General features: G+C 49.0%; 1 long non-coding RNA gene and 1 other non-coding gene across 2 annotated transcripts; both read left to right on the top strand.

Annotated features, from left to right (window-relative positions):
- The first annotated feature begins 5,356 nt into the window (after window positions 1-5,356).
- LOC127326080 (uncharacterized) lies at window positions 5,357-6,971 on the top strand. Its single transcript, XR_011747192.1, has 3 exons — window positions 5,357-5,539; window positions 6,111-6,605; window positions 6,702-6,971. It is a non-coding gene; the product is annotated as an uncharacterized protein (transcript).
- A 7,332-nt stretch (window positions 6,972-14,303) lies between these two features.
- Window positions 14,304-15,095, top strand: LOC127326064 (uncharacterized). The gene is made up of 2 exons (XR_007867561.1): window positions 14,304-14,766; window positions 14,915-15,095. It is a non-coding gene; the product is annotated as an uncharacterized lncRNA (long non-coding RNA).
- The last annotated feature ends 1,066 nt before the right edge of the window (window positions 15,096-16,161 follow it).

The raw sequence follows: 16,161 nt of genomic DNA, 5'->3' as shown, positions 1-16,161 counted from the left end.
TACAAGTTCCCCATCTTGGCCAATGGAACTACATATGAAGATAGAGGACCTCCAAGACGGCGCAACCAAGAGAGTGCTTATGCACATGATCATCTACACCGAGCTCGTCCTAGGGAACATCAAGAGAGCCACCACCATGATCGCCATCGACACTCTCCTCCGAACTCAAGAAGGCGCCACAAGCAAATTGCCAAGCCTCATGAACCATCATCTAGGCATGCCGAGGATCGTCATCAACACACGTCGCCTCATGATCGTCGTCGACCATCACCACCTCATGACCACCATCGACATGCATCACCACATGACCATCACCGACACAAGTCACCTCATGATCGTCGTCGACAATCAACATGTCATGACCACCATCGACATACATCACCACATGACCGTCACCGACACAAGTCACCTCATGTTCGCCATCGACCAACACCTACCAAGGATCTTCGACGACACCCCCCAAGACATTGTGATGATGCAAGAAGACGAGATTCTCGACATGAAGCGGCCACGGCTACAAAGAACAACAACACCAACCATATGGTGTCCACAAAGCCTAGCGCCACCACCAAAATGGCATCTCCAAGACCGCCTACACATGAGAAGATCTCCAATGGTGCGAGACAAGACACTACATCAAGAAGGAAGATGGTGCCAAGTGCAAAGAAAGAGGAACCACATATCATGGTGCTTCCCCTCCTACCGCCACCACCATAATGGCGCCTACAAGAAGCTCAAGCCCCAAGATGAAGACCATGGACTCTACACTTCAAGATGATGGACGATCTACCCATCCTTATGCCAACATGACAATGCGTTGTCCACCAAGATCAAGTAGCTCCCAATGCTTTCGTTGCAAACAAGACGGTCATCTTTGGGAATGCCCCAATCTCCATTGTGATGTGTGCACATCCAACAAGCACATGACATGGGAGTGCAACACACCACGAGCCCACAAGCTCTACTTCGCCCAATTGGATGCCGAAATTGCCAACAAGACACTTCAAGATACCATTGTCTTCAAAGAATGGTGCAAGGAAATGGCCAAGAGAACGACTATGAAGTCCACACTTCAAGATAAAGCACAAGAAGGCCAAGTCAATGGTGACGTTGATTCGAGCCTAGCTCTCAACAACACCATAGCGCCATCAAACGGTGTCAACATGGGAGGCGATGGAGTTGAGACGGTTGAGCATGGGATTCTCCCTTGAACCAAGGAGGCGAATGGAGTTGAGAATGGTGAGCATGGGATGATCCCTTCACCAATGGAGGCGCATGGAGATGAGAAAATCGAGCCTACTCCAATATGCTTGAATAAGGAGATGGTACCAATCCCATGTGAGAATGAGAGCCACTTAGCCCACTTGAGTGAGAGTGATAGTGAGTTGAGTGACTCTCACCCCATATGTGAGTTTGAGTGCCTCACATTTGCCGAGCTAGAAGTTCTTGAAGCCAATATGACCCCCAAAGAAAAAGCCGAGTGCAAATCCTACTTCAAACACTTTGAGAGCAAGAGTGACACACCACATGAGTTGAGTGAGGACATTTTGATTTCTAACACATTAACCTCTACTCCTCTTGTCTTCCTCTTTGCTAGGTTGCTCGGACATCGACGACGCCATTGCCATGAAGATTAGGGACTCCACTATATGTGAGATGAGCGACTCCACTATATGTGAGATAAGCGACTCCATTATATGTGAGATGAGCGACTCCACTATATGTGAGATAAGCGACTCCACTATATGTGAGATGAGCGACTCCACTATATGTGAGATGAGTGAATCAACTATACATGAGCTTGAGTGCCTCCACCTTGAGGATATGAGTGATACACCGAGTGAGATGAGAGTGGTAGTTGATAGGTCATGTGAGGCCATTTCGAATTCTAACAACTTACCCTCTACCTCTAGTGTGTTTCCTTGTGTCTCATTAGGTACCATGGATGACGAGTTCCCGATCATGGAGAAGATGTACATGGTGCATGAAGATGATGCTATCACACCATGCTTGATTGAAGATGAACATGGAAGCAACATGGATCCTACCTATTCCACAACACCCACTTCAAATGAGTCGGACTACAAAGGTACCTATATGGGTGTTGATGATGCCATGATCCCACTAGTGGACATGATGATTTGTGAGTTCATGCATGATGATGATGATACAATTGCTATGTCATATGCTTCGTTCATTCCTCAATGTGATGCTTTGCTTGATAACATTGTTGATCATGTGGAATTACTTGCTTGTGACAATATGATCATGCCATGCCATGAGTGTTTCAATATATCTCCCATTGCATGCAACTTGTCGAACAATTTCCCTTTCCCATGTGTTGCTTGCAATGACGATAATGAGAATGCTAACGCTTGTGTTGTGACAACCTTGATGAACAATTGCTCTTTCCCTAGGTTTGTCGATAACAATGATAAAATGTTAAACATGTTTTGTGCTAGATGCTTGCAATACTCTCCCATTAATGCAACCAAAATGTTGAATACTTGCCCTTTCCAATGCTTGGTTTGCAATGATGTTAATATGCTTGTAAATGAGATTTCCCCCATAGCTCTCTCAAATTTTGGAGACTTTGCATATATCCATGTTGAGCATGTTCCCATGTTTACTCCGCATATTCACCATATCTATTATGATGCTTCGCTTAACGCTAATGGTGATGTGCAAAAGACATGGACCATCATGATGGATGATGTGTTCATATACCATGCACACACGTTCTTTGCTTTACCTATTGTGTGTGTAGGTACAAGAATGCCAATGTCAACCTCGATTGAGCATGAGTTGACAAAGAGAGCTCTAGAGAGCATAATACAAGTGAGTTCAAGATCGAACCCGGCTCTAATACCTTTCCCATGCTTTGCATTGAACATGTCGAACAATTTCTCTTTCTATTGGTTCTTTTGCAAGCATGATGATGTGATTCTTACCGTGGGTGTTGCCTCAAACAAGTGGACCAATTCCTCTTTTATTTGGTTTGTTGGCACGCACGGTTGTGCAAATTTTTACTTGGTGAACGTTTTGGAAGATATGTTGTGTGTTGCACCAAATATGAGGACCAATTTCTCTTTCCAATGGTTTGTGTGCACACGTGTGGATGCTATTTTGGACACTCTTCCGTATGTGTTTTTGCCAGATTCTCCACTTGTTGCTTCTAGGATGTTGAATAATTTATCTTTCCGATGCCTTGAGTGCAACAATGAATATGAGTTTCTACATGAGATGGACACCATGGTCGTCTCACAATTTGGAGTTTTTGTGTTTCCGCATTTGGAAGATGTTCATATGGAGTTCTTACACATTGACCTTGCACATGCATTATTCTTGATAAATTTGTGTTGTGCTAACGGTGTCGTGAACATGAATGGACATGTCATTGATGATATGCTCCTCTATCACGTACACATATACGTTGCTTGGTCTTTGTTGTGTGAAGGTACAAGTGACTTGTGGATGAGCGTCAACAAATGGATTCAACCCTACACATCTACTACACACGATCTCTCAATGAGAGCACACCGACATTATGCTAAGGTGACCTCCTTCTACTTACACTATCTTGATAAACCCGTGGAACATTGGCTATGCTTTGAGTGTTGCTTGGCTTTTCTTGTGCTATTGATAGGGCTCTTGACAAGTGAAGCGACATTCAAGTGTGGGTGTCATCTACCTCCTCAACACGTTCATGAAGATTTATCGTCGAGGACGACTCTTTTTCAAGTGGGGGGAGATGATACGGGGCGACCTTCGGTCTTCACCGCATCATGTGATTCATCGCCAAGACGGCACGCTAAGGTGAATCTTCTCCTTTACGCGTGCCTCGAATCACCTATTTGGAACGATATACTACTTCATACTTCGACATATCTTGATGATAGGAACTCGACGACAAGTACGGAGAGAAGAGAGGATGCCATGGAGATCCGAGGACGCAATGCCGATGTCACGGAAGCATGGAAGAGAAGGAGAAAGAGGAGCTGGACGCTCCAGGCCGGAACTTCCGCCCCTGATGGCCGGAACTTTCGCCCGACCAGAACTTCCGCCTCGGAGGACCGGAACTTCCGCCAGCCGGAACTTCCGCCAAAGTTCCACCCAAGTTCCGAAAGTCCGTGAAAACCATACTGGATGTTACTGCGAGGAAATGGCCGAATTCCGGAACAAGGCCGGAACTTGGCCGGAACTTCCGACCCGACCGGAACTTCCGGCCCGCAAGACCGGAACTTCCGCCCAGAACGACCGGAACTTCCGCCCCATCGAACTTCAGCGAGACATCACTTTTCAGCGTGTAACTTACCCCTTCGCCCCCACTTATAAATAGCCTTGTTGGCTCAGATCTGAGATTAGACTTGATGTGAAATTAAACCTGAGCTTAGCTCACCCTTGTGGGAACCCTACCTAGATCTTTGATCTTGTACCCACCCGGGCTCCTTATCGACTCGTGAAGATCTCTTTGGTGACTTCTACCGTTTGTTTGATCTTTTGCTTGCACTTCTACCTATTTGGTCTTTTGCTTGCACTTCTATCAACCTTCCGGTCTTTTCACCCTTCTAGATCTTGCGAGCTTCGATTTGTCGATCTCTTTGCGGGACTTCTACCGAAAGGTCTTTGTCGCAACCTCTATCGAGTTGGTGGTTCGGGCCAACGGGGGAAAACCGATTTGTGTGCGTGTGTGTGTTGTATCCCCACGATTCCCCTACGTGTTCTTCGTGTTCATCGCGTTCATCCACCTTCCCGACGAGTTCCACCCAAATCCGTGAAGATCGGGCACATCCTTTGGCTTAGCCCTTATCACAATGCAAAGGCTTTAGCGAGGGCTAAGGAAGCTACCATCACTAGTGAGATGAGTGGTGAGAGAGTGACCCATCAAAAAGAAAGTGAGCGCCACAAGCCATATATGAGTGAGATGAAGAGTGTCCTCATAGCTACCAAGAGTGAGATGAGAGAATTGCACCACAACCCATCCACCATATTGCACTATGTGCTCATTTGCAAGGGGCCATCCTTGGAGACTAACAACTTAACAACAATTCCTTCGTCTTTGTTGTCTCTTTTGAAGGAGTTCCAAGATGTCTTCCCCGACGAGCTTCCTCATGGACTCCCACCGCTTAGAGGAATTGAGCACCGCATCGACCTCATACCGGGTGCCCCTCTACCAAACCAAGCCGCCTACCGCACCAACCCCGGAGACACAAAGGAGATCCAACGCCAAATACAAGACATCCTCGAAAAAGGGTATGTTCGTGAAAGCTTAGAGCATCTCTAGTGGATGGTGTATATGGTCGTCCAACACAAGTATAGACGATGTGAGGAAAAAAAGGCTCTCCAGCGACTCGTCTAAACGGAGGTCTAAATTTAGACGACCACCCAAAACTGCTACCCATCGTCCAAACCTGGACGACCGAGCCACGACGTCGAAACACCAACCGCTCGCGCTAGTGCTACCTCCCGCCCCCGTCCGGAATCCTTGGAGAGGCACCACTCCCGCGAGCTCGCCGGCGCGCCTACCCGCCGTCACGAGGTATGCCCTGTCCCTTGCTCAAATGACTGAGAGATGGTGAGGATAGCTCGCCGGCGCGCCTACCCGCCGTCACGTGGTCAGGACGAGATCGATCTGGCCGCCGCCGCGGCCTTTGTCGCCGGATTCGTTTGATCTGGCCGCCACCACGACCTTTTGTCGCCGGATTCGTTTGACCTGGCCGCCGATGCGGCCTTTGTCGCCGGATTCGTTCGATCTAGGCAGAGGAGAGAGCGCAGGGGGAGGCAGGGCAGCACTTCTGGGAAGGGGATGATTGTTGCTAGGTGGAACGGAGGCAGCAGATGCCCATGAGATGGTGCTAGAGCATAGAGAAGGCACGCTGCTACTCGCTTGTTTCACGTGTGCTACTGCTAATTGTTGGTCATAGTATTTCCCTTCCAATCGATTTGGTTTAATATAGCTGCAGAAGTTTTGAAGCTTTGTGGTGGGCATATACAGATATACTGCTGTTTGGTATACTGAAATTGAAATTGAAATTTGCTGCTGTTTGTAGATACTGCTGGTACTGCTTTGTTTGTACTGATTTTTGACTTGTTGTTTATTTAACATATAGATGGACAAGTCACAGTTGAGCAACTCACAGATGGACCTCTCAAATGAGATCAACTCACAAATGGACAACTCGTCATTTCTGGACATGTTGAATGTAGGTGGTGACACACATTGGGGTGGTACACCAGATAGTAGCCCAATCGGGGAACAAGCGAGGATGCCAACTCAAAATATTCGTACATCTGCAAAACCAAAATCGAGAAAAGGAACCTCAACAAAAGGGAAAAATTGGTCAAGTGTTGAGGACAAGGTGTTGATACAAGCATGGGCAAACACTAGTTTAGATGCGGTGACCGGGACAGATCAGAATTCACAATCTTACTGGGGTAGAATTTCAGAATACTACAAGGCACATAAGCAACCATCATGGCCAGAGCGTAATGCAAATGCACTCAATTGCCGTTTCGGTGGTATTTCAGCAAGTACTAGCAAGTTCTGTGGATATCTTCAGCAGATTATAAACAAAGATGAAAGCGGAAGGACTATCGACGATAAGGTATGCATCTATCTTCTTCATTTGTGTGCAAGTTCTAACAATGCATTTCAGTATATCTGTTGTGTGCAAGTTCTAATAATGCATTTCTCTTTGTAGAAAATAGATGCAGAAGAGATGTACATTAGTTTGGATCCCAATAACAAGCCATTTACACTAATGCATTGCTATATAGAGTTTGAGAAGCATCCAAAGTGGCAGACACAACAGGGTTCAAAGAAAAAACAAAAGAAGACCTCAGATGCAAGTCCGGGTACCACCTCCACTGATGAAGATTTTGGTGTATGTACCGATGCTCTTGAAAAAGAGAAAAGACCTCCTGGTACGAAGTATGAAAAAGAACGAAGAGGTAAAGCTCATGTATCCGATGGTACTTGATGAGGTTTAAGACCCCGTTTGTGGCCCGATCTTGCGAATTGACCCGGAAACGAAAGGGGAAAAGAGGAAGAACACGAAGAACACGACGAACGCGATGAACACGATGAACACGGGGACACACGCACGCACACCAACCCGATACAATCGATGTTTACCCTCGTGGCTCGATGGACCACGCCGAATAGAATCACCCACGGAAGAGACCGCGGTAGAATTCCGAGGTGAGAGACCGGTGTTGGAGACGGAAATCGGTGAGGGAGAGAGAGTGCACCACACTAGAATCTCACTCACAAATCCAATCAACAACAAGGGTGGCCTTGATTACAGAGGGATGATACCCTAGGGAGACAAAGCTCAAAATCTATTCTAAGCCAAATCTTGTCTAACCCTAGAAGTGAGCAGCACAAGAGATACATATAGCCAAATTCGAGCTGGGGTAGTTTAGGCAAAAAGGGATAAATAAGTTACAGCCACACAGATGAAGAGGGACGGTTCAGATTGGGCTATTTCGCGTGCGGGCGGTACCCCGACCGGAGGTACCGGCCATGGTACCGGAAATGCACCAAAGTCGGGTTGAAACATCCAGTGTACCCGGACCCCTGAGCGGTACCTCGGCCGGTACCATGGCCGGAGGTACCGGCCAGGCCCTGGGTGGAGGCTCCGGCCTGGGGTACCGGTCCCCCTCCTCTCCCGCATGGCAACCTGGCCCTGGAGGTGCCGGCCAGCTCTGCCCGGTAGTACCGGCCATGCATGGCCGGTAGTACCGGCCCTGGGGGCACTCCCGCGCGTGGCCACCTCCAGGTGGAGGCACCGGCCATGGAGGCCCTGGAGGCTCCGGCCTCTCCTTGGTGGAGGCTCCGGCCTCCACTTCCTCTTCTTCTTTTCTTCTTCCTTCTTCTTCCTTCTCTCTTCTTCTTCTCTTCTTCTTCCTTCTCTCTTCTTCTTCTCTTCTTCTTCCTTCTCCCTTGTACAATGGTGTGTCCTCCTCCTCCTCATGTCCTTGATGAGACTTGCACCTAATGACACATAATTGGCATGAGGTAGCATTCCATTCAAGTGGGCGTTGGGGTCGAGTATCGAGAGGAAAGGGTTCACCTTGTCATGTATCGCGTAGGTTCGGGTTGTCGGTCCACTTGGGGGATTCCGTGGCCATGGTGTAGCGTCGTCGATAGGCGGGGCTACATCATCTCCCCCCCCTTGGGGAAGAGTCGTCCTCGACTCTTGTTCTTTCTCACCGACGGTGTAGTCCATGACGACTCTCCCATGTTGTGGTAGAGGGATAAAGTCGCGGTCGAAGAAGAACTTGGGGAAAAATGAGTTGCAAATGGAAAGCTCGTGGATGCCAATTTCGTGATCGGCGAATAAGAGGCTCTCAATCCAATACGAAGCATCAAGTCGTTTCTCCAAGAGGCATTTGGAAAAAATGGGAAACAAAAGTGTGTCGATGTATCCAAAATTTGGAAGGGCAAAAATTTGTGCATGTAAGAGTTGTAAGGTGTCAAAAATGTGTGGTGTAGCATTGTCCCAAACAAGTGGAACAAGCAAAAGGCAAGTGTCGGCGGCAAAATTTGGGGCAAAATTGTTATGTGCAATGGCAAAGCGGTGGAAACTTGTAGCTTGGGAAAGTATGGTTGGCGTGAGCCTAGTATGGGTATCCGCAAGTGTCAAGGAATCCAATGCAAATGCCAAAGATGAAATGAAAAATCCAAAGAAGGGCAACATTTTGTGTGACATGGGGCACAAGATGCATAAGGTATCTCTCACATGTACGACATGGTCCTTGAGAATCTCGGAGTGTATGATGAAAGCATCAAGACATACAACAATCATTGTGCCAACAAGATGTGTCAAGATATGTTGCATAAGAAGCAAAAGAGGTGACGAGGCATTGGTCCAAACCGGAAGCTCGACAAGACAAGCCGGAAACACACGAGGGCGAAGGCGTTTGGGAACATACCCTTTGGCGTGAATCCCATGGGTTGGATCATATATCTCGTCCGTGTTGGGGTAGCTCTCAATTGCGCGTTTTGTGAGCTCATGCTCCGTAGCGGTGGAAGTTGATGGTCGGGTACCTACACATGGAATGAGCAAAACAAAGAGCGTATGTGCATGGTAGAGGAACACATCATCCATCATGATGTTCCAAGACTTGTGCACATCACCATGAGTGTCGAGCAAGATAGTATGAAATGCATGGCGATAGTGCAAATGGTAAGAAGGTGCATTCATGGCATGTGGCAACTCATGATCATCAAAAATGGAGAAGGCTATGGGGGCCATCTCGTTGACAATGAAATAAGCATGTTTGCATACCAAGCATAAGAAAGGGGAATTGTTCACAATCTTGGATGCAACGATCATGGAGTAGTGCAAACATTTTGGGCAAAGCATGCGGAAGCTAATATCATCCTTGTCATTATCATTGCAAGCAATACATGGTAAAGAGCAAGTGGTCGGCATATTGCAAGCAATGGTGGAAAAATTGAAGCTCTCATAGCATGGCATGGTCATGGTATCACAAACATTCACTTCCACATGATCAACAATATTATCAAGCAAAGCATCACATGGGAAAGTGAAAGTAGCATGTGACGTAGCAAATGTATCATCAAGATCATGCATGCACTCATAAGTCATCATGTCCACTAGTGGGATCATGGCATCATCAACACCTATGTTGTTACCTTTGAAGGCCGACTCATTTGATGTAGGTGTTGTGGAAGTAGGAGGATCCATGTGGTCGACATATCCATCTTGGAGCAAGCATGGTGAGATATCATCGTCTTCATGCACCATGTACATCTTCTCCATGAGCGGGAACTCATCTTCCGTGGAACCTAGTGCAACATAAGAAGACACAAACGAGGGAGAGGTTAACGTGTTAGCAAATGCGATGTCCTCCATGGACCTATCATCTACCTCTCGCAACTCACTTTGTGTATCACTCATGTCCTCCAAACGGAAGCACTCAAACTCACATATGGGGTGGGAGTCACTCAACTCACTATCACTCTCACTCAAGTGGGCTAAGTGGCTCTCATTCTCACATGGGATTGGTACCAACTCATCAATGAAGCATAGGGGAGTAGGCTCGACTTTCTCATCTCCATGCGCCTCCTTGGTGGAAGGGAAAATCCCATGCTCAACCATCTCAACTCCATCGCCTCCCAAGTCGTCCTCCATCGGTAGCGCCGTAGTGTTGTGGAGAGCTAGGCTCGGATCCACATTATCCTTGCGATGGCCTTGGAGGTCTTCATCTTGAAGTGTGGGCGCCGTAGGCTTCTTGGTGGCTTGGCCTTGTAGCTCGTCGAAGTAGAGCGTCTTGGCGCTTGGCGTTGTGCATTGCCATGCCACGTGACCCTTGGCCTTGCACACCTCACATAGGAGATTGGGACATTCCCGTGGGCGGTGGCCTTGTTGCTTGCACTTGTAGCATCGGAGTCCATAGGCATGTGATGAGCTAGGGGCCATTGTGGTGGTGGCGCAAGAGGCGGAAGTGGCCATATGAGGCTCTCGTCGTCGTGCTTCATCACCATGACTTGATGAGTGTCGTCGAAGATCCTTGGGGGATGTTGGTCGATGGCGATCATGAAGTGGCTTGTGGCGGAGAAGCTCATGTGGTGACGTATGTCGATGTAGACCATGAGGTGGTAGTGGTCGACGACTATCATGAGATGGTGTGAGTCGATGACGGTCCTTGCCATGCCTAGATGATGGCTCATGCGACTTGGCATGTTGCTTGTGGCGCCTTGTGGAGCTTGGAGAAGAGTGTCGGTGACGATCATGTTGAAGACGCTCTTGATGCTCCATATGGTGTACTTGAGATCGACGATCTTGTGCATAAGCACTCTCATGGTGGCGCCTCGTGGAGCTCGAAGAAGTGTGTCGATGGCGATCATGTTGGGGACGCTCTTGATGATCCATATGATGGTGCCATCGTGGAGGTCCTCCATCTTCATATGTAGCTCCAATGGCCAAGTGGTGGTACTTGGGAGCATCGTCGTTGCTCCTTGTGGAGACTAGGTGAGGTTCCGCCGTGGTGTCGATGTCGTAGGCGTGGCGTTGCTCCACCAAGTCGTCGATGTCGTACTCGTGGTGTTGCTCCGCCATGTCGTCGATGTCGTAGTCGTGGCGTTGCTCCACCATGTCGTCCATGCTTGAGGAGCTATTGTCGATGTAGAGCTCCTCGATGTCGGTCATGTCGGTGATGCTCGCGGAGCCAAAGTCGGTGTAGAGCTCCTCGATGTCGGTCATGTTGGCGATGCTCGCGGAGCCATAGTCGGTGTAGAGCTCCACATGTTCCTCCACATCCGCGGTGCTTGAGGAGGTGCCCTCCTCGGAGTGCTCCGTGTACTCCTCCGTATCCTCATCTTCGCTATCCATGTTAGCACGATGGTATGTATATGGTGTATGTTAGTGGAAGAACACTACCTCGCAATCTTACCGTGGTATGATAAGATCGGGGCGATCCAACAAGCCGAGGTCAAAATCAATTGTATCGGGCACTCACACAAAAACACACGCAAAAGCTAGCAAATATGGTGTTAGGTGAGTATGGTGGAAAGCCAAAGGACGAAATCCGAAATCAAGTATGTTGTCAAGAGTGGGTGAAATCCAAAAATTCAAATGTCAAAGCGAAGATCACTATAAACACGGAAAAGATATGGAACGCACACACGAGATGAACGGGGTTAGTGCGACCAAGGAATGAGCGGAAAAGTGTAAGAAGCCCTTAAGCAAGGGTGCTCGGTGTCACACTAACACAAGAAGAGATCAAAGCTTTGGTTGCAAATGAAGAGACAACAAGATTCACACGCGGCCTCTCTTCTCTTATCTCTCTTTGCTTAAAAGCTTTTTCTCTTTTGTATATGGTGGCACTTGCACTCGTTTGTATCTTTGGTGGCACTTGCACACTTTTGTATGTATGGGTATATGGATGTATGGATGTATGGAAGTATGGTGCTACTCGCACTCTTTTTGTGTTTTTGGGGCTTTTTCACGCACTATGTTAGCGTTAGCCTCGCTTTTGCTATCTTGCCACACGAGTGTTTGCTTGGATGCTTTACTCAACACGACACACACACCTCACAATGCGGGGCCACGTGCAATGTCTCGCAACACTCAATAAGCAATGCTCGATAGGATAGATCGCAAAAGAAGAGGGGTTACAAGGTGAGGAGCAAGTTATACCTAGATGAAAATGTTAGGCGGTGTCGGAACACACAACTTGCGATGATGGCGGTGATGTCAAGAGTACGGTTGCAAGTCCGGGGTGCCGAGGATGTCGTCGCTTGCTTCGGAGCTGCGGGTTAGTTTCACAAACAAGGCACTCAAACCGGAACAAGCAAACACAAGTTAGCGGAAGAAAAGGGTCAAAGTAGCTTGGCGTCGATGGCGGTGGTATGCCGGTGGTGATATCGGAGAGCTAGCGGCGGCGGCGGTGATGGTGGGGCAGCGGCGATGCTTGCCGGTGGTATGCCGATGGCGGTATCGGTGAGCTTGCGGTGGCGGCGGTGGTGGTTGTTTGCCGCGGCGGTGTTTCCCGATGGTTTGGGAGGGTGGCGGTGCTTGCCGGTGATTTAGGGGGGTGGCGGTGTTTGCCGACGATGAAGGGGGGTGGCGGTGCTTGCCGGCTGCGGAGAGTAGTGGTGGTGGTCGGCGGAGGTGGGGTGGAGATGGTGGTGGTGGTCGGCCTTGGGGAGGATGGGCGGTAGTGGAGGGTGGAGCCTCCACCCGGAGGTACCGCTCGTGCACGGGTGGAGCCTCCACCCGGAGGTACCGCTCGTGCACGGGTGGAGCCTCCACCCGGAGGTACCGCTCGTGCCTCTTCTTCCTTGGCAGCTCACGCGTGCACAGCTTTCTCTCTCCTGTTCTTCCCCAAATCCAAACCAAATTGATCCAAACTCGAAAATTGATGGAATTGGAGGCTAAAAAGTGGGGGAAATAGTAGATCAACACTAGAGACACCAAATCCATGGACCAAAACCACTCAAAATGCAACGAAATCGCAGATCCATCAAAAGGCAAATTGGGGCTATTTTTTGGGGATTTTTTGGGAAAAATTTTAGAAACGAAATTGGGTGGGTGGGGGGTCAAATTCGCGGAAACCAAAGGCTGCTGATACCATATGATGAGGTTTAAGACCCCGTTTGTGGCCCGATCTTGCGAATTGACCCGGAAACGAAAGGGGAAAAGAGGAAGAACACGAAGAACACGACGAACGCGATGAACACGATGAACACGGGGACACACGCACGCACACCAACCCGATACAATCGATGTTTACCCTCGTGGCTCGATGGACCACGCCGAATAGAATCACCCACGGAAGAGACCGCGGTAGAATTCCGAGGTGAGAGACCGGTGTTGGAGACGGAAATCGGTGAGGGAGAGAGAGTGCACCACACTAGAATCTCACTCACAAATCCAATCAACAACAAGGGTGGCCTTGATTACAGAGGGATGATACCCTAGGGAGACAAAGCTCAAAATCTATTCTAAGCCAAATCTTGTCTAACCCTAGAAGTGAGCAGCACAAGAGATACATATAGCCAAATTCGAGCTGGGGTAGTTTAGGCAAAAAGGGATAAATAAGTTACAGCCACACAGATGAAGAGGGACGGTTCAGATTGGGCTATTTCGCGTGCGGGCGGTACCCCGACCGGAGGTACCGGCCATGGTACCGGAAATGCACCAAAGTCGGGTTGAAACATCCAGTGTACCCGGACCCCTGAGCGGTACCTCGGCCGGTACCATGGCCGGAGGTACCGGCCAGGCCCTGGGTGGAGGCTCCGGCCTGGGGTACCGGTCCCCCTCCTCTCCCGCATGGCAACCTGGCCCTGGAGGTGCCGGCCAGCTCTGCCCGGTAGTACCGGCCATGCATGGCCGGTAGTACCGGCCCTGGGGGCACTCCCGCGCGTGGCCACCTCCAGGTGGAGGCACCGGCCATGGAGGCCCTGGAGGCTCCGGCCTCTCCTTGGTGGAGGCTCCGGCCTCCACTTCCTCTTCTTCTTTTCTTCTTCCTTCTTCTTCCTTCTCTCTTCTTCTTCTCTTCTTCTTCCTTCTCTCTTCTTCTTCTCTTCTTCTTCCTTCTCCCTTGTACAATGGTGTGTCCTCCTCCTCCTCATGTCCTTGATGAGACTTGCACCTAATGACACATAATTGGCATGAGGTAGCATTCCATTCAAGTGGGCGTTGGGGTCGAGTATCGAGAGGAAAGGGTTCACCTTGTCATGTATCGCGTAGGTTCGGGTTGTCGGTCCACTTGGGGGATTCCGTGGCCATGGTGTAGCGTCGTCGATAGGCGGGGCTACATCAGTACTGCTTGCAAGCTATCATTAGAAACTGTGTGGGCACAAAAGATAGAGAAAGATGATACCAAAGAGGCTGCAAAGAATGCTCGCTACGCACGAGCATTTGAATTGCAAGAGAAGCAGCTTGCATTGCAAGAGAGAGAGGATGCACGAAAAGAGCGGGAGGATGCACGGCAAGAGAGGGAGGCAGCAAGGATACAATTTGAAGCTGAAGAAAAAATTATGTTGATGGACACTAGTGGTATGACCATTGCACAAAAGCAATTCTACAAGAACAAGCAGGATGAGATCACTGCTCGCCTCCACCAAACATCCGGTTGACCTTCATTATTTGTTACAAACTCGTACTACATCACTCATGTCCAAACTTTTGCCAGAGGTGCTCAACTAGATCATTTTGAAGCTGAGAATGATCATCTTTATTTCTAATCTGTTGATGCATCTGAATGAAAGCACTCAACTCTTCTGCATGTGTACGAGATACTTTGACTCTTTCTCCCATTGCCTCATAAGTGTAGTTTTGCCGACCAGTGTGTCGCTCCTCTTCAACTATCATATTATGCATTATGACACAAGCTTTCATGACATCACCGATTTCTTTACATTTCCATCCTTTCGCAGGTCCTCGAACAATGGCAAAACGAGATTGCAGAACTCCAAAGGCTCGTTCCACATCCTTTCTAACCGCCTCTTGCCTTTGAGAAAAATGTTTCTTCTTTCTGGTTGGGGGAGATGGTATGGTCTTCACAAATGTTGCCCATTTTGGATATATGCCATCTGCAAGGTAATACCCCATTGTATATGATAAGGGGTTGCCCGATCTTCTCAGTAAGCGACGGGTGGTGATGAACACACGATGGTAGCAGCGGATGGAATCGATGATGATGAGGAGGATAACTTGTATGACGCCGACGAAGTCTCTCGATTGATTCCTGATGCCAATGCAACAGCTCTCAACCCTACAAGATATTCGCAACTCCACACACTTGCGCACGTAGCCGCCGACCACGAAGCGGTAGATTGCAATCTTCTAATCCCCAATGGAACAGCAGATCACACAAACTTTCAGTAGCATAAAACTCCAGATCGCAACGAATTGGAGAGTTGGGGAACAATAGTTTTGCTTAGCAAACAACTATGAACTAGGGTTTATCTTAAACATGGTCTAAAACAGCTAGGGGGTCGTCCAAGGCACTTATATAGGCGTCCGGGACGAGTTCTGGTCGAAAAGATACAAAGAAAACCGACCCAGAATAGATCTGGTCGAGACAGACTCGGACTGGTCCGGTCTGGAATCCGGTCAACCGGGCCAGTGACCGGGCTGCCTGGCATAGAACCCGGTCAACCGGCTGTGACCGGCGGCTCGGCATAGAACCCGGTCAACCGGGCGGCAAACCGGAAAGTTCGCAAAAATCCGGTTTTGCCCGGTACGATAAATCCCATCCGGTTGGCGCCCGGTCAACCGGGCCAGGACCGGCGGGCCGGTCCGGAGGCCGGTCTAACTGGGTGCTGGACCGGCCTGGACGTCGTCTTCTCCTCTCGCGCCTTCCTCCCGCTCCTCCCTCGCGCGACCATGAGATATCTTCATGTCCAGCTCCATGTCCAGCTTCACGTCCATCTTGACGTCCGTCTTCATGTCCAGCTGCTTCTCTACTCCTCGTGCAATGCTCGTCTCCTCTTGATACCGATGAGACATAAGTTATAGGATTTAGGTAGTATAATATTCTCATCAATCATAGTATCGTTTAGGAACAAGTTCACCTGTTGTTTAAGTAGCTTCGCACGAGCTCTTGTAATTGGACCAATCCGAACTTCATCGGACTTGAGCTTCACAAAGGTTCATCTTCATTCATCAATGACGGAGGTAG

Source organism: Lolium perenne, chromosome 6 (genome assembly GCF_019359855.2).
Source record: "Lolium perenne isolate Kyuss_39 chromosome 6, Kyuss_2.0, whole genome shotgun sequence".
Lineage (NCBI taxonomy): Eukaryota > Viridiplantae > Streptophyta > Magnoliopsida > Poales > Poaceae > Lolium > Lolium perenne.
The sequence above is the reverse complement of the archived record's forward strand: the minus strand, read 5'-3'. Positions and strand labels throughout refer to the sequence as shown.